The following is a 21,869-nucleotide window of genomic DNA, read 5'->3' on the forward strand; positions in this document are numbered from 1 at the left end:
TGAGCCACCAGGATTATTCCATATGATTCTGCCATGTGTGACCCATGTCTTAGATTTCTGTGTTTTCTTGTTGATCACAGACCACAATAACAAATAAAACTGAAAATAGAAGGATTCATCCCACAATTCCCTGCCCCATGCAGATCAAATTCGGCTTTCCATGTGCCGACCTCTTCTGCAGGTGTTCCATTCAGAGTGGAGGGAAGGGCCACGTGTCAGGAGGGTGACAGGGGCCTCAGGGCCAGGCTTCTTCTCTACTTTCTTTAGGATCAGGGTGTGAGGCCCAGTGCCAGAGTCCAAAGCCCCCCTGCCTCCCTGCCAGCCCTTGGAAAACAGCTGTTATGACCAGTGAGGCTGGCCCCTGCCAGGCATCCAGGATTTTTCTGTTATTAACCCTTTGTCAGCTGCAGTCATGCGAACCCCCGATGCCCAGACTGGATGCAGCTCCTGCCAGCTGCCCACAAAGGCCTTGCTTTGATGCGTTGGTGGAGAATGGAGAGCAAGGGCCCTCCCTCCTCATGATTTTGGGTGGGGCCAGCAGAGGAGCCGGCCCTGGTCCTTCCTGTCCTGGGTGGGTGCCACCTTGCAGATGGGTCCCTCTACCCTTAGTAGCCCCCTCCCTGTTCAACTGTTTTCTAAAAAGAAGGCACTTTTATATCAGTTTCTCAGTTTTTATTATAGTAAAATACATATAACATAATTTATTATCTTAATCATTTTTAAATGTACAGTATAGTGTTATTAAATACATTCATAAAGTTGTGCACCCATCACCACCATCCATCTCTTCTTTTCTCTTTCTTTCTCTCTTTCTTTTTCTTTTCCTTTCTTCTTTCTTTCTTTCTCTTTCTTTCTTTCTTCTTCTCTCTCTCCCTTCCTTCCTTCCTTCCCTTCCTTTCCTTCCCTTTCCTTCCTTCCTTTCTTCTCTTCTTTTTTCTTTTCTTTTCTTTCTTTCTTTTCTTTTCTTTTCTTTTCTTTCTTTCTTTCTTTCTTTCTTTCTTTTTCTCTCCTTCCTTCCCTCCTTCCCTCCTTCCTTCCTTCCTTCCTTCCTTCCTTCCTTCCTTCCTTCCTTCCCTCTCTCTCTCTCTCTGTGTCTCTTTCTTTGTATAAACTTAAGGGGTACAAATGCAGTTTTGTTGCATGGATATATTATATAGTGATGAAGTGTGGGCTTTTAGTACAACCATCACCCAAATAATGTACATTGTACCCAGTAAGTGATTTCTCATCCCTTACCCCTCCTACCCTCCCAACTTCAGAGCCTCTGCTTCTATTATTCCATACTTTGTGTCCATGTGTACACATTATTTAGCTTCCACTTAAAAGTGAGAATATGCAGTATTTTATTTTCTCTTAGTTGTTTCACTTAAGATATTGGCCTCTTAACTGTTTTCATCTTGTAAAACTGAAGTTCTGTGCTTATTAAACACTGACCCCCCATTCTGCTCTGCCCCAGCTCCAGACAACCCCTGTTTTACTTTCTGTCTCTATACTTTTACATCATTTCAAATTACAAAAGTGATACATGCTTATTGCTTTAAAAAAGAACACTATGAAAATGTAGAAAGAAGAATGCAGAATGCATGTTTCAAGCCCCACCCATTCTGCAGTCCCCCCAGGACAAGATTGCATCCCCCAGGTCCTTTCCAGCAGTCACAGCTACACAGATAGGTGTGTGTCTATGATTTTGCTTTTCACCATGTCACAGCTGAGAGGGCAGGCTCCAAGAGTCTAACAGACCAAGGTTCACTGCTTGGTCAAGCCTTAGCCTCTCTAGGCCTCAGATGGAATATGGGGGCAGAAGTGGCATCTTCCACCCAGCAGGCTGTTGAGGGAGAGGGGTAGGGAGACTACCCATGAGAAGTGCTGAAGCTTGTACATCACATAGACAAAGCTTGACACATAGGCAAAGTCACAATGAATCTCTATTATTGATAGGATTATATGTTTATCTTTAAGAAAAGTTATGTTCCCATGACTATTCCATTGTGTGTATTTATCATCATTTACTTATTAAACCAATTTCCTGCTGATGGTCATTAAGGCTGCATCCATCCTCACTGTTAAAATAGTGCTACAATGATCATCCCTATGTGTGCATGTGTGTGTATGTTTGTGTATGATGATGTGTGTGCACACTTGCAAAGCTGCCAAGTCAACATACCTTTTGGTAGACATGGTTAAAAGATTCTCCTCATCCTACCCTACCAGCAGTATTTGAGAAGTATTTGATGACCACTCCTCTCTCCACTACTTGATGGTAGCAATCACTTTCCTGTTTGCTAACCAAATGGGGAAAAGTGATACTGATTTTGTTTTGTTTTGTTTTGTTTTGTTTTGAGAAGGAGTTTCGCTCTTGTTGCCCAGGCTGGAGCGCAATGGCACAATCTCGGCTCACTGCAACCTCTGCCTCCCGATTTCAAGTCATTCTCCAGCCTGCCTCAGCCTCCCAAGTAGCTGGGATTACAGGCATGTGCCACCATGCTCGAATAATTTTTGTATTTTTAGTAGAGTATTTTTAGTAGTAGTATTTTCACCATGTCGGACAGGCTGGTCTCGAACTCCTGACCTCAAGTGATCCACATTTTTAACATGTATTCTTTATTAACAAGGCCAGCATTTTGCATATCTTTATTAGACATTTTCATTTCTTAAGCAATGATCTTTCATTTTCTTTCTCCATTTTATTGGCTATATGTCTTACTGTTTTGTGGATGTTTATTACATATTATGGATATTGACACTTTTTCATATATGTTGCAAATATTTTTATCCAATCTGTCATTTGCTTTTTAACTGTTTTTTGTTTTAGGTAATGCTTAATATTTTTATGTAGTTAGATTTATTAATCTTTTCCAGTAAGAGCACTGAGGTCCAATTTGGGGTTTGAAAGTTATTTTCCAACACTAAATTATAGAAATATTTTAATAGTTCTGGTATTTTCATGAACTTGCTTTTATAGGTTGTTTATATCTCTAATGCATGTAAATTTCTGTGTGTCTATGGTGCATGTATTCTATTTAAAATGGCATTCTACACCCTTCCTCATTCTCTACCCCATTTTGCTGCTTAATTTTCATTATAACACCTGCCACTATTTGCCATGCCGTTTGTTTTACCTGCAGGTTTGTTACTTATCTCCCCTCACCAGACTCAGCTCCATAAAGGTATCGACCTTCTCTGTTTTGTTCACTGCTGAATTCCCAGTGCCCAGAACAGTGCCCAACACATAGTAGGTTCTCAATAAATATTTGTTGAATGAATAAACAGCCAGCCAGTTGTCCTAGTGCTTTTACTTATATAATCCATTCTTTCTCTGCTAATCTGGAATTCCATCTTTCACAGCCTTCTCTTCTATAGTTTCTTCTATAGTTATCAGAGTCTACCTAGGTTTTCTCTGTCTTCTTCAGTTTTATAATTTATAATTTTCTAGAAAATCACCAACTTGTAAATGCATTGACACAGTTACATATCAAATTCTCTTTAATTTTTCAAAATGTTCATGTGTATGTTTACATCGCCTTTCTTAATGCTTATTTGTGACTTTGCCCATTACTGCTAGTCAAATTTGTCACCGATTTGTCCATTTTGTTGGTCTTCTCAGAAAGCTTAGTTTGCAGCTATATGTGTGTATATATACATATATATGTGTGTATATATATGTATATGTATACATACATATACATGCATATATGTATGCAGCTATATATGTGTGTATATGTGTGTGTATATATATAGTTGTGGTTGCTTCATTTTCTCATTTACTCATTTTATTTGCAACTTTATTCATTTCTTCAAGATTATTTTGGTTTATTTCATTCTTTTTTAGTTTATTGGGTTATGTGCTTAACTCATTTAGTTTCAGCCTTTCTTAATTTATCATGAAAATATTTAAGCTTTGTATTTTCCTCTAGATGCAGCTTTGATTGCACTACACAGATTTTGAAAAGTAGGGTTCTCAATGTTGTACATTTATAATTATCTTACAGTAGCTTTGCTGTCCTCATTGATTCAAGAGTTTTTTTAGAAAATCATTTTTAAATTATCATGTGTATCATTTGTTTATGTATTTTTATTTTTTGCTATTTGTTAATGTCTAATTTTATTTCATCAAGAACTGAGGCTGTGGTCCGCACAATTTGTGCATTTTGGAATTTGAGATTTTCTTCCAGTCTAGTACAGGGACATTTGAGAAAAAGGTGTTTTCTCTCTTTCTTGACTGTATATGAAGTTAAAATTACTAACTACATCTTCAAACCCTTTGTATTCTTCTTTGGAGGTTACTTATACCATCAAGTTCCGAATAATAATTCTCAAGACATTTCCTGTTCTTTCTTTACCTCCTCCTTGTGGTTCCAAGAATGTCTTATTTTATACATTTTGTGGTTCTGTGTTTATGATTAGAGTAAAAGTTCATGATTTTTGTGTCTCCTTGGAGAAATAGACTCTTTGGCAATACAAAAGGCCCCAGTTTAGTGTATTTAATTAACATTTTTGCATTTTGTCTGATATTAATATTAGCTTCCTTCTTTATTTTCATTACCATTTGCCTTTTTTCCATTTATTTGATTTCCATCTTTTTTGTCAATTTGTTTTAAGTGTGTTATTTCCAAACAGCATATAGCTGGATTTTTTTCCTTTTATCCAGCCTGGTCTCTTAACTTTAAGTAATTTAATTTATTCACATTATTGTGTTTTTTGTCATCTTATTTTGTGTCTTTTGTTTACTATACTTTTTCTTTCCTGTTTAATTTTTCCTTTCCCACTCTTGGTTAAATTAATAGAATTTTCTTTGTTTCTCCCTTCCCCTTTCCCCCACACAGTGGTTTAAAAGGGTTGCATCTTGCTTTTCTTCTAGAAATGGTTAGTTTTTACGCAAATTTCTCTATTGATGTCAAGAATTAAATGGCATCTAATTCCCAACAAGATAGGATCATGATTATCAACATTTGTTTAGACTTCATTTCACGTTTTTCTGCTTTTGTTATTTCTCCCTGTTTCTTGTATATCCTATCTTGTCCTGTTTTGAATTACTTATTCTGGTACAATTCTTATTTCCTTGGAGTAATTCCTCAAGTAATTTTTTTTTTTTTTTTTTTTTTTTTTTAAGAAGAGATGCATGGGTGGTGGGTGGCACACTATTCTAGTACTTCTCTCTGGCTTTGAGACTTGGCTGAGTAACAGATCTAAGGGTTTTAACCCTTTTTACTCCAAGCTCGGATGTCTTTGCCCTGTTGTAAATGATGCAGATAACAAGTTGAATGTCAATTTGATTCCAAGCATTTTTGTAGAGACTGTCAAATGCCGGCTTCCCGGATATCATCAGCAAACTTGTTGGTAAGGCAAAGCTGAGTTTATTACACACTTGCCGAAGGGAGGGCACCGATTCCAGAGGGCTTTGGCCTGTCTGGGAGGAAGGAGGCAAGGTTGGGTTTTCTGAAGCCAGGCAGTTCCCTTTAAGGTGGGTGTGTCAATGTGGGGACTTGGTTAGGGTTGTGTAAGGAACACAGTAGTCCAGGACTGGTGGAAACCATGAGGTAAGGGATTTTGAGGCCAGGCAAGGGATTAAGAGAATCCTAGGGCACCAGCTGTTGATTGAAGAGTTGAAGATGGGTCCTTCAGGAGGTTTCTGTGATGAACAGTCAAGCCATTTACCAGGGAGAGAGGCTCCTGGGATAATAAAGTCATGCAGTTGAAGGCAGAAAGGTGTGTGGGGAGGTACTTTCTGCTCTCAGTACCTCCCTGCCCAACTCCCACTTTGGTCTCTTTGGAAACTCAGAGGATCCACTCTTTTTGGGGAGGATTTCAAGACCCCATTCCAGCCTGCCCTGCCATGGAGGAACTCTGAGCAAGTCGTGGGGTGCCTGGCAGGTGGGCCCTCCCTGCCCGGCTGGGTGAGGACAGCTTCGCTCTGATTAGATTTCCTGTCACTCCCACTCGTCTGTTTTCCCTCGGACTTTCTGGCCAGCTGATGCTTCTGTGGATCTGTTCTTATTTGTAGATTTCTCCTTTTATTTCAGGGGCATTGCGGGAGGCGAAGAGGGAGATAAATGGGCTCAGTTTGCCATCTAGGCCCTCATGTGTGTGTGACATTTTCTGGTGACCTGGACACGGGTGTGGTGGGCAGCCCTCTGACCTGCCACAGAGGAGGAGACTGGGGGCAGTCACTGACACCAGCCTCATACCTGCATCCCGAAGAAGTCTCTCTCCTTCCGCCTGATCCTTTCTCCTCAAGCCACACCCCTCATCCTGGCTGCAGGACCTCACTGATGAAAATGACCTCACTCCACAGCACCACCACATCCAGGCCACTTCATCTGTCAAACCCTCATGCCCCGGTCCCTCGCAGCACCTCCCATTGTCACGACCCCTCACCTCCAGCCATGTGGACACCATGCAATTTTCTTGAACATTCTGGCCATTTGGGGGTCCTCTGTCTTTTCTTTTCTTTTCTTTCTTTCTTTTCTTTTTTTTTTTTTTTTGGTGAGATGGAGTCTCGCTCTGTCCCCCAGGCTGGAGTGCAGTGGCGCGATCTCGGCTCACTGCAACCTCCGTCTCCCGGGTTCAAGCAATTCTCCTGCCTCACCCTCCCAAGTACCTGAGACTGCAGGCACGTGCCACCACGCCCAGCTAATTTTTGTATTTTTAGTAGAGATGGGGTTTCACCATGTTGGCCATGATGGTCTCGATCTCTTGACCTCATGATCTGCCAGACGTGGTGGCTCATGCCTGTAATCCCAGCACTTTAGGAGGCCGAGACAGGTGGATCACAAGGTCAAGAGATCTGTCTTTTCTTACATGACTCCCTTTGTTTTAAATATCCTCTTTCTTTTTTCTCTCTCTCACACATTCAGACACCATCAAAACTGACTACCCCATACTCTGTGCTCCCCTTGAAGATAGGGACTAAATCTTTGCCATCTATTAATGCTGGCACCTACAACCCAGCTCTACCCAAAATAGGCTTTGAGTGGACATCTGTTAAATGAATGAACAACCAAATTGGGCGCTAAAGAGAATTGTTCCACACTGACTGTGTGTGACGGGCCACACTCGGGGTGAGGGAGTGAGTCGGAATGACCCTGCCTGAGCTGTATGCAATCTAGAAGGGCTTTAAGCAGTGGCTGAGCACAGTGAATGCGGTTATTTACCTTAGGAGAGGCACAGCAAATGTGCTTTGGGTATTCTGGGGAGGCAGAACTTAGGTCCAATTTTGTGGGAGCTGGCTGAGCCTCCTGAGGGAAGATGGGCAGGATTCAGCCAGGTGGGCACGATTGCGGAGGAAGGGGAGTAGCATTCCATGCAGAAGAGGCTGCCTGGGCCAAAGCTCGGAGGTAGGAAACTGTAGATTGTGTTTGTAGAATAGCACGTTCTGAGAAGTGAGTGTTTCTACACTGGGAGGAAGAGAGCACGGCCATTTTGATTAATAACTGCCATCCGTTGGAGGGCACAAGGTCAGATTGGGGAGGATAGAAACCCACAGAGTAGTGAGAAGTTGAGCTGGTTCGGATGGCAGAATCAGGAACTGATTGATAGACAGAGCCACAGAGCAAGCCTCTCCACTGTGTGGTGCTGCGATGCTGCCCTGGGGGTAGGACGGGGCTGGCTGGGTTTCATAGCCGCAGGTACATGGGGAAGGGGACAGCAGGGGGGCATCGGTGACCTGTATGCTCTGTAGGAATCAGCAGTGTGATATGGTTGCCAAACGTGATTCTGAGGCTGTGTGAATAAAAAGCAGGGTGCCCAAGAGGAGAAAGGTAATAGTGTCCCAGGCCTGTGTGCAGGTTACTCCAGACCCAGATTATTGGGTTCCACTCTGAGATAATATTCAGAGCAGTTACGTGGGCCATGCCAGGCCTTGTTCCAGCCCTTTTCCACGTACAGACTCATTAAAGTACGGGCCCTGGAAGGCACTCACCATTCTTAGCCCCACTTGCCAAGCACAGCAAGGCAATGCAACTTTCTCAAGCTGCAGATATCAGAAGTGGAAGGGCTGGATTTGAACCAGGTATACCTGACCCTGGAAAACACTTTCTCATCCATCCCACCACACTGCCTGCAGTGGGCAAGCCAGAGCATCCTCCAAAGAGCACAGCGTTGATATGACAGGCCATGCCACCACTGACTGAAACAACTTGGGCTTTCTAGTTTACAAAGCACCTTCCTCTGTATTTCCTTATTTGATCCTTACAACAGCCTGGCAAGTCGATTATTAAACACCAGTACTCATTTGTGTATTCGTTCAGGAATCACTGTTGAGCTCCTGCCCTGAAACAGGCCTCCCTTGGCCTGTTTTATTTTGTGATTTGGGGAATACAATATGCTTTTATGTCTATTATTGTATTTCATTGCCACACATGCCTAAATATAAGTCACTTTTCCCGGTTTCATTCGTTTTCTCTTGCTGCATAACAAATTACCTCCAATTTAGTGACTTAGAACAACACCCATTTGTTAGCTCACGGATCTGTAGGGCAGAAGTCTGGTACAGAGTGGCTGGATTCTCTGCTCAGGGCTGAATCAAGGTGTTGGCGGGCCGAGTTCTCATCTGGAAGCCCTGGGGAACATTCTGCTTTCCAAGCTCATTCAAGGTGTTGACGAGACTCAGTTCCCTACAATGGTAGGACTGAGATTCTGTTTTTTGCTGGTCATCAGCCAGGGTTGCTGTCAGCTCTTGAAACCTGTGGGCCGATCTTTTCCATACGACCCTCCATCTTCAAGGTGGTGAAGCTTTCTCCAGATCCTAATCTGACTTCCTTTCCTATGATTAACCAGAGAAAATTCTGCTTTTAAAAATAATTTCAATTTTTCTATTAGATTTGGGGGTACATGTGCAGGTTTGGGTACATTGTGTGATGCTGAGGTTTGGGGTAGAATGATCATGTCACCCAGGTAGTGAGCATAGTACCCACTAGGTAGTTTTTCAGCCCTTGTCCCTCCCTCTCTCTCCCCCACCCAGTAGTTACTAGTGTCTGTCGTTCCCATCTTTATGTCCACGTGTACCCAATGTTTAGCTCCTCCTTATAGGTGAAAACACATGGTATTTGATTTTCTGTTCCTGTGTTAATTCTCTTAGGAGAATGGCCTCCAGGTACATCCATGATGCTGTCAAGGACGTGATTTTGTTCTTTTTTTTGACTGTATAATATTCCATGGTATATATGTATCACATGTTCTTCACCTCATCCACCACTCATGGGCATGTAGGTTGATTCCATGTCTTTGCTATTGTGAATAGTGCTGGGGTGAACATACAAGTGCGTGTGTCTTTTTGGCAGAATAACTTATTTTCTTTTGGGTATATACTCAGTAATGGAATTGCTGGGTCAAATGGTAGTTCTGTTTGAAGTTCTTTGAGACATTTCCAAACTGCTCTCCACAGTGACCGAGCTACCTTACATTCCTACCAACCGCATATAAGCATTCCGTTTTCTCCACAGTCTCGCCAGCATCTGTTGTTTTTTTGCCTTTTTAGTAATAGACATTCTGACTGGTGTGAGATGGTATCTCACTGTGGTTTTGATTTGCATTTCTCTGATGATTAGTGATGTTGAGCATTTTTTTCATATTTGTTAGCCACTTGTGTGTCTTCTTTTGGGAAATGTCTATTCGTGTCCTTTGCCTACTTTTTAATGGGATTATTTGGTTTTTGCTTGTTGAATTGTTTAAGTTCCTTATAGATTCTGAATATTAGATCTTTGTTGGATGCACAGTTTGTAGACATTTTCTCTCCTTCTGTAGGTTGTCTGTTTGCTCTGTTGATAGTTTCTTTTGCTGTGCAGACGCTCTTTAGTTTAATTAGGCCCACTTACCAATTTTTGTTTTTGTTGCAATTGCTTTTGAGGACTTAGCCATAAATACTTTCCCAAGGCTGATGTCCAGAATGGCATTTCCTGCAAATTCTGTTTTTAAAGGGCTTTCATATCAGGCCAGGCCCAGATAATCCCCCTCTATTAAGGTCAGTTGTGCCCTGTAACATAACCCAACCATCCATCCTATTCACCGTCCTGGCGGCTATGCAGGATTTGTGCACTAAGGGAACCGGAAATCTTGAGGGCCATCTTAGAATTCTGCCTACCACACTAGTGAAGAAATAGAGGCTCAGAGAAGTTAAGTGCTGGGTGCAAAGTAGGGGGATGTGGGGATCAGGCCCTGTACCAAGTGAGCCGCTTGAGAGCAGCTGGGGGCTTGGTCCTCCAGGGACCAGGCAGGGATTGTTCTATGTCTAAAAAAGTTGACCAAGAAAACTCTTTGCCCATGTTTCTCAATCATCTCCTGCAGGATTCGAGGCACACACCCAGCAGCCTCAACCTAGTTCATGGAGGAGCCTCGCGGGGTCCCGGCCAAGCAAGCCCACCCCTCTGGTGGGAAGAGCGGCGCCTAGGAGGAGGGCGGCTGCCGCAGGAGTGGACATGAATGCTGGCTTTCAGAGAGAACAGCGTTTCAGTTTTGGTCATCGGAAGTGGTGCCTTCAGCACAGGTGGGAAATTGGGGCTGTTACTGAATATGCTTGCCAGGCGCCGTGTTGGTCCGTCTTGCATGAGCTTGCTTAGTTCTTCCTCTGAAAAATGTGTTATTGTTATTATTAGTGTTATCGTTGCTTTCCTGATGCCTCTGTGAAAGTTGTTCTGGAAGTCCTGAACCTTCCTTGGTCAGAAGTAGAGATCTTGAGTACCAGTGACTGGCTGCTCCTCCTCACGCTGTCTCCCATGAAATGCAGTCCTGCCCCTCCCAGTTCCTCAGTTTCAATTCTGTCCTGGCAAAGGACACATTTCCTCTCAAAGAGCCACAGCCCCCTCCCGAGGGGCCACAGCCTCCACAAGCCAGTCCAACTGTGTCCTCCTGATAGCCAGAGCTCTACCCTCTTCTCCTGCATAATGGTTCTTGCCTGAAGACCACCCACTGCCCACCCAATGCCTAGTCAGAGGAGCATCACGGGAGTTAGAGACATAACAGCAGGTCTTCGGTCCCCTTTCTCACCCCACCTGCCCCCAAATTGTGAAGAATTGAAAGGATGTCAGGGTTGGGGCAATGATTCTTGGAATTTCAGCAATTTCAATAGCAGGGCCCCAGCTCCTGAGATAGTGATCAAATGGGCCTGGGGAGAGGCCGGGTATCAGCTTATGTTTATATATGCATTTAGATCTTCAGATATGTGCTGTGGTTTCAGGCTAGATGTTCAGGCTGCAGTACAGGTTAGGTGTGCAGTATTAGAAGCTCGTTGGGTCAAGAACAAGTCCTTGGATGTTTTCTCTGGTTTGGAGAGCCAGAATCACCCAGAGAGCTGGGGATTAGAGAGAGGGTGCCTGGTATGACGAAGGAAGGAAGGGAGGGAGGGAGGGCTCTGGCTTACCCGTGCCCTCTGCATCAGACTCTTGGGGGTTGGGGACGCAGGAATCTATGTTGATTCCGATGCAGTCAAGGCTTGGGTACTCCAGGGCCTCTTTCTGGGGCCCTGGAGATGCTCATCCTGTCCTGTGTTTGGGTCTGTGGTCCCAGCTGTGATTTCCAAGGTGACATTTCCCAGCCTGGCATGCCAGGAGCAGTGACTCTTCCACTTCTCTGAAAGCTGAAGTTTCCTCACTGTATAGAGAAGGGGATGGAGCCACAGGTAGCCCTCAGAGATGGCATCACTGTTGCTGCCTGGACTGCGGGTTGGCTGGGGCCTGGGCCTCTGCCCACAGTATGACAGCTTGGGCCTACCAACCCCAGGCCTAGACCAGGGTTCTCCTGAGGAGGTAAAGGAATCATTCCCTGGATTCCAAGGAAGAACTGCACATTGGAGCCTCATTTTAAGAGGCGATGTTTGTTGTGGTACTTAACGGTGTAGACCCACCCTGAGTTCAAATCCCAGCCCCGACTCTTAGTGGTTATGTGAGGCACTTACTGGTTTAAGAGGCAAATTGCTCCATCTCTGCCTCATCCTTCTCACTTGCAAAATGAGGCTGGCAGTGATACCTGCCTCGCAGGGTTGCTGGGGAAGCCCCCTAGAATGTTGCCAGCCACGTAACAGGGACTCCCCAAATGTGAGCCGCCCTTCTGGTGCATGTGGGCAGTTTGGCCACCACCCTGCTCTCTCAGTTACAGCCCTGTGTCCTCTGCATGCCCTGCCCTCTGGCTCCAGTGCTGCGTACCTGAGGTCAGGGTGAAGCACGGGGACCGATGCTGCTGCCCACATGGTTGGTACTTTACAGTCAGGTTTGAGTCCTTCCCAAACCTCAGTGAGTCTGGTCCTGTTGCCCCTGTTGTGCACATAAGGAAACTGAGCACAGAGAGGTTCAGTAGTTTAAAGACAGCTACACAGATGGTAAGGGGCACAGCCTCTGGTTACAAAAGACCTAGCACTTTTTTCTCCACCAAGATGCTACCTGAAGAAAAATAATGGCAGCTTCAAGGATGAACCCTTCCCCAGGAATGTCTACATGTTCATAGGAATCAGTCATGCTGTAATGAGTGGGGCCCCTGGCTCGGCATCCTGGGTAGACACTTCCTGGTACCTGGATTTAGCACTTGTTTCTTTCTGTGCCTATCACTGCCATTTAGGGTCTCATGAGCAGTCTCAGGACAGGATCTGGGTCCATTCCATGAGGTGTACAGCAGATACTTGAACTAGTCCGGAAGCGGAACCCTCTGAGGGATGCAAGCCAGAGATATGGGGGAACTGTCCAGGGAGTCTAGATGGGGGGTCCTCTGCAGACCTGGCATTTCCCTCCCCTCCCCCGCTTCATGCCCAGACTCTCTGTTTGTCCATGTGGGCTCAGCCAACTGCTTGGAAGAATCTGTAGAGTATGGGACTTGCCCAGAGGGAAATGAGCTGTCAGTTCCAGTGAGAAACCTGGCTCCTGCCTCTGTCTGTGCTCTCCCTGGGGAAGAAAGTGCCTGTGATTAATGAGGTGCTGACTTGGTGCTGCTGGAGTCCAGGTGATCATGGCCACTGCTGGCACGGCCCTCCCAGCCACCAGGGAGGAGCTGGGATATATGGCATCCAAACAAGACAGAGGCCTGCAGTGCTGCAAACGCCCCGGTGGGGAGGGCAGGATGGCCCATCAGCACCATGGGAGGCTTGGGCACAGCTATGTGTGGAATTACCGAGGGCAGGGAAACATGGAGTCACAGCCGCTCTTCAGAAGGGGCCGGAAGTGGGGCTCTCTCCAGAATAAATGATTTCTGAATGAGGAACTAGAGGACAGATCTCATTTGAAAATGGATATGGAAGCAATTTCTCAACAATGAGAAACTTGAGCAGTTTTCAAACTTTTATAGTCTTAGAAGCTATTTTTAAAAGTCAAATTTTGCATGGAATGTCAATATATAAAACAGGTTAAAGTGATGGTTTATGAATACATTTATTTTTTAAGTTCAAATTTTTAACATTGTTTAAAAGTTCTCATTTTTATTCCTATTTCTTATCTCCAAATGATTGCCTTTTAGACTTAGTCTAATTTAAGTCAGATGCAAAAGGCTTTTTTTTTTATTATTATTAAATATATACTGTCTTACTCGGTTGCCCAGGCTGGAGTGCAGTGGTGTGATCATAGCTCACTGCAACCTCAAACTCCTGGGTTGAAGGGATCCTCCCACCTCAGCTTCCTGAGTAGCTGGGAGTACAGGCATGGACCACCACACCTGGCTGTCAAGTTTTTGACATTTATGTATTATTTATTATGGAAGTTACATTTATTATGTTATTAACGATGCCTCTGTTTTGATGCACAAACACATTGAAATCTGAGGTTCTAGATCAGGAATTGGCAAACTATTGCCTGTGGGCCTAATCCAGGCTGCTGCCTGATTCTGTAAAGTTTTATTGGAACATAGCCACACCATTTTTTGATGCATTATCTATGGCTGCCTGAGACTGTCTATTTCACAAAGTCTAAAGTTCTTACTATTTGGCCCTTTACAGAAGAAGTTTGCTGACCTCTGTCCTAGATCATCATCGTATTGCTGTATCAGCTGCAATATCTAATATTCCGTTTTCTTTCTTGTTTCATTTGGCTTGGCTGCAAAGTATTAAGGAATTCTTTTTTTTTTTTTTTTTTTTTTTAAGACGGAGTCTTGCTCTGTCACTCAGTCTGGAGTGCAATGGCATGATCTCGGCTCACTGCAGTCTCTGCCTCCCAGGTTCAAACTATTCTCCTGCTCCAGCCTCCCGAGTAGCTAGGCTTATGGGTGTGTGCCACCACGCTGGCTAATTTTTGTATTTTTAGTAGATATGGGGTTTCACCATGTCAGCCAGGCTGGTCTCAAACTCCTGACCTTGTGATCCACCCACCTCGACCTCCCAAAGTGCTGGGATTACAGGCGTGAGCCACTGCACCCATCCAAGGAATTCTAAATCACATCCTTAACATGATGTGAATGGTAACAGATTGTTAACAGCTTGCCTTAAAGCCACAGAATGGTCTTCAGTTCAACATTATCTGGGCATCGGGGGAGGAGTAGAAGGGAATTCTGGTTTGCATCAGTGACAATATCAAGCAACTGCTTGAATTCCTTCCTATTACACCATCTCACACACAAGTCAGACAGGAAGCCCCCCCATCATTTATGATATTTTCATGATAATCCACATAATATATTGCCTTATCATTGAAAGCTTCAGAGTGTACTTGCTTGTATGGTTTTACATATGCATACACGGTCCTGAATTTAAAAAATGACAACACAAAGCTACCCAGTGAAGAGCTCCACTCTTCCTAACTGAAGACACATTTCAACAGTGAAGGTCACCATCTACCCAGACCTTAATCTGAGGTCTGCACAAACCAGATTAAACCAGCAGCACTTGCTGGCTGTATTCAGTGTGTTCCCATGTGCTATAGAGCGTGTTTGAATATGTGTACGTGGTCGTTTTCTGTTAAAATAGGAGTCAAACTGTACTTTTAGAATAACATTCTCAAGGAACATTTGAAGAGCCTCCGAAACACTTTCATGGAACACAATCTGGAGACTACCCCTTCAGCAAATATTGGTGGTTCTCATCTTTGTACTTGAGGATAATGGAGGGGCCGCGGATGCTGAGAGTTGGAGGCAGAGGAGGAAGGAGGAGAGATGGGGAGGGGAGAAGTTGAGATGATGCTGTGGAGAGAGCAGTCATTAGTGGAAACAGTACTCTGGCAACCCAGGGAGGCCATGTGAGCTTCTGCAGAGGCTTGGGATGTCTCCTAGCAGTTGTTGATGAGCAAACTCAGCTCCTGGGGCTGCTTTAATGACTTCTGGCCCGTGCCTTGGAAGAAAAGGTGCAGAAGAGCATGCAGCAAGGTAAACATGTGTGCAGAGAAGTGGGGGTGGGGAGCATACATGTCATTTCTGATCGGCATGCAGAGAGCCTCTGTGGTCATTCAACAGGTCAAAGTGTGAGGCAGTGAGGAGGTAAAAGGACAGCAGAGGGGCCGGGAGAATCAGCTTGCCAAGCCAGGGCTGGCACAGGAGGAGGAGGGCCTGGAGCATGGGCCGTATTTGTGAGAGACCGATGTGGCCCCACGATGGTGGTGGCTGGGATTGGGCATTGGCCTTAGGCATTCGAGGCAAAGCCCACTGACCCAGGAATGAAACCCAGGAGTCCTGACTCCCAGGCTGCCTGCCCTTCCCTCAGTGGGTGCAAGGAAGAGAGCCAGGTTTTTGGGGGCCATGGGCTAGAGAAGCCCCAGGGGGATAGAAAAGCCCCTGTGCTTTCTGAGGTTGTGCTGCTCACCCCATAGAAAAGGGACATTTTTAGGTTTTAAAAGGATGACCTCATTTTTTTCTTATTTACATAGCCCTGTTTGTTTATACAGCCCTTTAAAAATAGCAAGTGTGTGCTAAGCTTAGTGCTCTCTCTCCCACCACCAGTGGCAGAGCCACCGTGTGGGGAGAAACACCTTTTTATCTTAGAGAGGGGCAGCCTTGTTTCCGAGGACAGATGGGAGCAAAACGGGACAGGTAGGAAGTTTCGTGGTTTCTCGTGTCGCTTCTCCAAAATAGCCACACTGCTGCCTCCCACTTCCTGCTTGACTCGGCTGGGGTAGATTTTCTCCTTTAGAGGATTTGTGTTCTGTGTATTCCCAGGGAGGCTCGAAGGGATCTGTTGCCAAAAACATGCTCGACCCTGAAGCCCTGGGGCTTGGCACTGAGGGCCCCAGCTCAGGTTTGCACCACTGGGTTTGCATCTGGGCTCTGCCGCATACTAGCTGCGTGACCTTGGGCAAGTGACTTCACTTTTCTGTGCCTCTTCAGTATGATGGAGATAGCAACTCTAGCTATATCCAGCAGTTACTGTGCAGATTAAATGAATATGTGTGAAGGACACAGCCCAGTGTGGGCACATAGCAACTCTTAATGAATCTCTTAATAAAAAAACAGCAATGTTGTTGTTGATCTCCATCCCCTTCCTGGACAACTGGACCAGCCTCCCAGCCACCTTCCCTTTCCCCTGGCTTGCCTGCTCCAGCGCATCCCAACGTGATCCCAGAGTGATAGAAACGTGAAACACAAATCTGACCTTGCTATCTGCTGCTTAAAATCCACGCACAGCTTCCAACGCCTATGGCAGGAATGAGCATTCTTTTGCTCTGAATGGCCAGATAGTATTTGAAGCTTTGCAGGCCATTTGGTCTCTCTTGACTTTGTCATTGCAGCCTGGAAGCAACCACAGATAATATGTAAAAGATGGGTGTGGTTGTGTTCCAGTAAAAATTTATGTATGAAAACAGGCAACCGGCTGGATTTGCCAACCCTTGACCTACAGGATGAATCCAGACCCTTAGCTCAGCATTCCCAGTCCAGCCTATTCCTGTTATCTCCATCCTTCTTCCTCCCCCACCCCTGCTCTTGTGCAGAACATGTCACACTTTAATCCTTTGTGTGTGCTCCTCCCTCTTTCTGAGTTTTCCTTCCCTGCCCCCTGAGTGCCCCTCCCCCATGGCATTAGGACCCTTACTCTGGGATTCTGTGGTACCCTGTCTTTATTTCTACCCTGGTCATATATGCAAGTTCCGTCTGTCTCTCCATGAGAGGGGCTCCCCTCTAGGCAGGGGTTCGGCCTTCCTCTTCTGTACACCCAGCAGGGTGCTTTATAGGTTTCTGCAGGTTCTCAGTAAGCATTTGTTATTGAACACAAGGATCTGCAAGATGGATGGTTGGTCTCACAGAGCTCACAGTCAGCTTAGGAAGCTAGGATATGAGCCAGTCAAAAGCCAGCCAGCAATCCAGGCAGGAAATGATGATGGCCCATGTGTTTGGCCCTAACTCATGTCCAGTGGCAATTCTGAGCTTGATAAAGGAAGGTGAAGGTATTTCAGTTGGTTGTTGCAGGATGGGAAAGAGACTTGCAGAGATAAGGAGGTCAGGAGGTCTCTCCAAGTCGGGGAAATCATAAGAGAAGAGCAGACCTGACCAGACCTGGGGGCTTAGGCCTCTAATCCCAGCTACTTGGGAAGCTGAGGCAGGAAGATCACCTGAGCCTGGGAGACTAGAATGGGCAAGGTAGTGAGACCTCATCTCAAAAACTAGAAAAATAAAAATTTAGCCAGGTGTAGTGGTCATACTCCTGTAGTCCTAAATATTGAGGCTGAGGCAGCTGGATGGCTTGAGCCCAGGAGATGGAAGCTGCAGTGAGCTGTGATTACACCACTGCACTGCAGCCTGAGGGACAGAGCAAGACCCTGTATCAAAAAACAAAACAAAACAAAAGAAGAAGAAGAAGAGCAGACCCACTGCTGGGCTCAGGGTGGGGAGTGAACAGATCAGTCTGGCCATAGCTGTGGGCCCTCCCTTGGAAGACAGAGGGGGCCAATGCTGGAAAGCAGGGCGAAGGTTTCATCAATGAGTTGGGGGTGGTGAGGAAGCTTAGACTTTACCTGTGAGCCAGAATTTCTCCAAGTATAGTCCACACACCCTCCCATAACAGAAATACCTTGAGTTTCTTTAAAATGCAGATTCTAGGGCTCTATCCCATACTGGAGGCTGGGAGGCTGAAGGGGGTCAAGGTCATGGTCTGTGGGAGGAAGAGGCTGCACCATGGCTACGGGTGCACCACAAGTATTATTCAGACTGGTGTCACCTGTAGGAAGCCGGGTGATGCCTTTCCCAGCCGGACTGGGGACAGGTGAGGTAGGAATGAATAATCCTCCCAGAGGGCAGATGGGAACACCCAAGCTTAGAGGTGGCAAGTGACTTGCCCAGCATCACACTGTCAATTACTTGCAGGTGTGGGGCTGACCAGTTTTGGAACAGGCTTCCTCTCCCAATCTCAGGGCCTCGGGTGGTCCTGCAGGTGCCGCAGGTGGAAAAAGAACAGGCCAAGGCGAATGCCTCTGGTACCCAGCACTGCCTGGTGCACAGTAGTGGTTGGTCAGTGACTGTTGAACAAATGAGGGTTTCTGTTTGCTTGAGGGAAAGGATAGGGGTGGAGGGTGAGTGGCTGGGTGAATGGGTGCTATGAGGACAAAGGAGAGTGGAGTTTAGATGTAGCGCTAGTGTCGTAAGCGTGAAGGTTTACCAGACAGAGGGGTGAAAAGATGAGTGGGGCACTAAGCATATTGAATGTGAGAGCTGCTGGAAATGCAGGACTGGGGAGTGCTGGGCGGGGCAGGTGATATGTGCAGCTGTGGAAGCTGCTACCAAGTCAAGGAGAGCAGTGCAGAGAGAGAAAAGCAGGGGATTAGAGACCAACACTTGAGGACTGAGCACAGGCATCTAGGAAGAAAAGGGTTGGATAGAAGAGCCAGAGAAGTGCTCAGACAAGTGAGAGGAGAGGCAGGGCAGGACAGGAGCATCAGAAAAGGGAGATTTGAATAGCCGGTCACCTAGGCAATTTAGTTTGGCCGCTCTTTAGAATAAAGCCAGCTAACCTAAAAGAAATTATGTCATGGGTAAGTAAAAATGTCAATCAAACTAAAACTGAAATCACGAGTTTCTGTTTGCTTGAGGTTTGTGCTGCTGGCCAGCGTAGCTGCAGGTGTGGGAGAGCGAGTGGAAACTGGACCCACCTGTGCCACCTGTCAGGACAAGCCCTGCCGTCTTGCCTCTGTTCGGGCTCTGTTTGGCATGCCTCCCTGGGATCGTTTCGGTGCTCCCAAGCCTTTGTCCTCCTCTCCTGTGTCTGCCTTAGCACCTTTCCTCCTTTCCTTCCATCTCTTTTATTCATTCAACAGATATTCTTGGGACTAAAGCTTGTTCAAAGGAACTCAGCTGCAGCACCCAAATCCCGCAGGGCCTTTGAGTCACCCACTGGAGAGCTTGAAACATGGAGATGGAGATTCCTAGACCTGCAAATTCAGGAGTGGCCAGCCATGCCTGGTTGCTCACTGCAGCTAATCGGAGCAGCCTGTCTGGGGCTACCTCTGCGAATTTCCTATTCTGGAGCTGCTTTACTGGGGCTGGTTGGGAGTGGGGGACTGAGGCCCAGGTGTCTGGGTGTTTATTCTATATGGCTCCAAAAATACAGCATTCGGGCAGCCTCCCAGCTAACCTCCCTGGAGCCCTGACTCTCCCTCTGATGAGCCTACATGTGCTACCAAAATCGTCCCCTCCCCCACTCCTAACAGGCATATCAGTCAGTTGACACCACAGCCACCATCATCATCCTCATCCATCCTCAAAGAGATAAGTCATCCTTACCTTTGGCCCTACTTAAACATAAGGGACCAAGCACCATTCTGGGTGACAAAGCACAAAACACCTGCCTCTTGGAGTTACATTCTGGTAGGGAAATAAACAAACATATCGTCACTACACACACATGCACACTCACTATAGACTGTCTATTTTGTGAGATCTTAAATACCTAAGTGTATATAAAATAAATGTAAAGATATTATCTTCTTCAGTAACATACATAGTATGTGACAAGGTGGCAGTCAGGAAAGGAATAGGGGGTGCAGGGGCTGACAGGTTGTCAAGGTTTGGAAATCAGGCAGTCAGGACAGATGGAGAGTAAAGACCTGAGGGAGGCGAGGAGCAAGTGCTAGGGGTATAAGAGAAGAGTATTCCAGGCGGAGGCAAGATCAGCCTGCTGGGAACAGCAAGGAAGCTGGTGTGGCTGGAGGAGTGGGGGTGGGGGCACAGGAGCAGAGGAGGCTGGAAGGGAGGCAGGCACAACATCCAGAAGCCCTGGGAGGGCTGAGCAGAGAAGGGGACTGTCCTGCCAAAGGAGGCTGTGGAGGCTGCCCTGGAGAGGGCGTGGGCAGCAGCCTGAGGCCAGCTAGGAGGCGGTGACGTGACAGATCAGGAGATGATAGAGTCGTACACCAGGGAGGCAACTATGGGGGCCATGAGGAGGGGTCAGCCAACATGATTTGCTGACAGATGGGGCATGAAGTATAAGAGAAATAGTTCTGAGAGGGGAGCCAGGCTGACACTCACACGTGTTCAGTCTTCTCTCAGACTAGTCAACTTCTTCAAGCCTCAGTTTCCTCATCTGGAAAATGGGCCAAGTGGATAGATAACTTCCTAGATCCCTTTTGGCTTGGGAAACTCATCCTTGAGCTCAGGTCACTGGGGCCTGGCGTGGTCAGGGAAGGCTTTGAAGAAGTGAGTGGAACTCAGGCTTAAGAAAGGACTTAGACCAGACACCACCAAATGGGACAGGGGCACCCAGGCAGAGGGTTGCAAGGCCTGTGAATGGTACCCGAGGATGGCGGGCAGACACTGCTGTCAGAGCACTGGGCCTCGGTAGGAGGCTGCCAGGAGCCACAGGGATGGGCACACCAGCTCCTCAACACTACGCCCTTTAGAATTAACCGGCAGGTTCAGGGCCCGAGCACATTTTGCAAACACTGAGGCCCTCAATTTTCAGCATTTTCAGATGGACATGCTTAGGCAGGAAGGAACAAGGCTTGGCTCCTGGCCGGGGGAGAGTTAACCTCCTGGCCCGGCATTGCATAACCGCAGAGTCTGCTGAGCGCAAGGAGACTCTTCTGTGTGGCAGCCAGAGTGGCAAGCCTGGTGGCTCCGGGCTCTGGCACCGTCCCGCAGCGGAACAAACAGCCCTCCCTTCCCAGATAATGGCCCTCATTGAGCATTGTGTCCATGGCCAGCGCCCAGCACAGGGCAGCTCAGCCTGGGTAAGTTTCCTCTCTTGGCTGCTTAGCAAAATATTTACACTACGCCTTTCTAGTAAGACGGTTCCTAGGAACCAACAGGCAGAGAGCTGGGGAAATGCACCCACCAGTGACCCTGGTCCCAGCTTAGGGAAGTGCTGCCACACACCCAACGACATGTGAGCCTGGTGCGGTCATTGCGCTCCAGGGCTCTTTCATAAAAGAAGACACTGAACTAGAAGATGCTTAGAAGCCTGTCCAGTTCCAAAGCCATTGGCATCTTCTCTAATTAAAGAGCGAACTCCAGTTTCTTATGATGTGGGAGTAGAATTTGGCTGATCTTTAATATCTCACAAAGGGCCTCTTTCTCAGGAAGGCATGTGTGTGATTTGGGAGAGGTGAAGATGAGAAGTCTGAATCCTGCCTACTTGGTTCTCTCCTGTGCACCATGAATGTCAGGAAACACTGTTGGTATCTCCTGTGCACTGTCAATGTCCCTCTCTGTTTCTTTGAATGGGGAACAAGGGGCATAAGCCAGATCACTCCAGGCGGTGCTGCACTTTAAGAGGTACCTGTACCAGTCCTCGGAAACATGCAGCCCTTGTCAGAGGAACATTTGAAGAAACTGAGTAACAGAATACTTGAGAGGCAGACTTGCTGTCCTCAACCACCCCAGGGGTTGTCTGGAGAAAAAGGGTCAGAGATGTTCTGTGTGGTCCTTGGGACAGAATCAAAACCAGTGAGTGAAAATCACATGGCTCGTTATTAGGACCATGGCCCAAACAACAGGCCCCATACGTATTTTAACTGAAAGCACACACATTGACCCATGTCTCCACTTCTGGG

General features: G+C 46.4%; 1 protein-coding gene across 2 annotated transcripts in view; it reads left to right on the forward strand.

Moving 5' to 3' along the window:
- Positions 1–21,869, forward strand: part of HIVEP3 (HIVEP zinc finger 3) — a 413,652-nt gene that overhangs the window by 279,339 nt on the left and 112,444 nt on the right. For both annotated transcript variants that reach the window (XM_023221309.3, XM_023221310.2), the window contains one exon: positions 10,282–10,480. The gene's annotated coding sequence lies outside the window, so the exon portion shown is untranslated. The remainder of the gene's footprint in view (positions 1–10,281; positions 10,481–21,869) is intronic.

This window comes from Piliocolobus tephrosceles, chromosome 1 (assembly GCF_002776525.5).
Source record: "Piliocolobus tephrosceles isolate RC106 chromosome 1, ASM277652v3, whole genome shotgun sequence".
In the NCBI taxonomy this organism is placed as follows: domain Eukaryota; kingdom Metazoa; phylum Chordata; class Mammalia; order Primates; family Cercopithecidae; genus Piliocolobus; species Piliocolobus tephrosceles.